The 1,124-nt window shown below is 39.1% G+C and overlaps 1 non-coding gene across 1 annotated transcript; it reads right to left on the bottom strand.

Annotated features, from left to right (window-relative positions):
* Positions 1–255: 255 nt before the first annotated feature.
* Positions 256–362, bottom strand: LOC128279776 (small nucleolar RNA R71). Its single transcript, XR_008269972.1, has one exon. It is a non-coding gene; the product is annotated as a small nucleolar RNA R71 (small nucleolar RNA).
* Positions 363–1,124: the final 762 nt, after the last annotated feature.

The following is a 1,124-nucleotide window of genomic DNA, read 5'->3' as shown; positions in this document are numbered from 1 at the left end:
GATGATACAACAGTTTGTTCAGTTTGATGGTTTGCAGGATGAGGATCCCAACAAGCACTTGGCGAATTTTCTTGAATTTTGCGATACATTCAAAATCAATGGCGTTTCTGATGATGCCATTCGTCTTCGGTTATTTCTCTTTTTACTGAGAAACAAAGCTAAACAGTGGTTAAACTCGTTACCACGAGGGTCTATCACTACTTGGAAACAAATGACCGAGAAGTTTTTACTAAAATATTTTTCGCTAAAACGACTAAATTGCGTAATGATATCTCTTCTTTTGTGCAGATGGATTTAGAAACACTTTACGATGCATGTGAGAGATACAATGACTTACTGAGAAGGTGCCCTTACCATGGGTTACCGCTTTGGCTGCAAGTTCAAACGTTTTACAATGGTGTGAATCCCTCGACAAGACAAATGATTGACGCAGCTGTTGGCGGAACCATCAACAATAAAACACCAGAAGATGCATATGAATTCATAGAGGAGATGTCTCTGAACAACTATCAGTGGCAAGTTATGAGGACAAAGTCGACGAAAACAGTCGGCGTCTATAACATCGATTCAGTGACCATGCTCCCAAATCAGGTAGAACTTCTCAATAAAAAGATTGATAGTTTTCTTGATTCTACGCAGGTACATCCAGTAATGAGGTGTGACTCAAGCAGAGGAGGTGTGCATACAGAATATCAATCCTTCAATCCCACAACCAAAGAGGAACAAGTCAACTATATGGGTAATAATAACTTTAGATCTCAAAATAACCCATATAGTAATACTTATAATGTAGGTTGGAGGAACCACCCAAATTTTTCCTGGGGAGGTCAAGGAAATCCAAAGCCACAAAATTCTCAAGGTTTTCAACAGCCACCTTATCAACAGGAGAAAAAACCAAACCTTGAAGAGATGCTTTCTCAATTCATCTCGGTGACAGAAACTCGTTTTCAAAATACCGAGACAACACTTAAAAATTAACAAGTATTGATCCAAGGACTCGAAACTCAAATAGGCCAGCTATCCAAACTAATCTCCAAACGACCACAAGGTAGCCTACCAAGTAATACTGAACCTAATCCGAGGGAACACTTCAATGCAATTAGCACTCAAGATACGGAAAGATT

Source organism: Gossypium arboreum, chromosome 8 (assembly GCF_025698485.1).
Source record: "Gossypium arboreum isolate Shixiya-1 chromosome 8, ASM2569848v2, whole genome shotgun sequence".
Taxonomy (NCBI): Eukaryota; Viridiplantae; Streptophyta; class Magnoliopsida; order Malvales; family Malvaceae; genus Gossypium; species Gossypium arboreum.
This window is presented reverse-complemented; position numbering and strand designations above follow the sequence as displayed.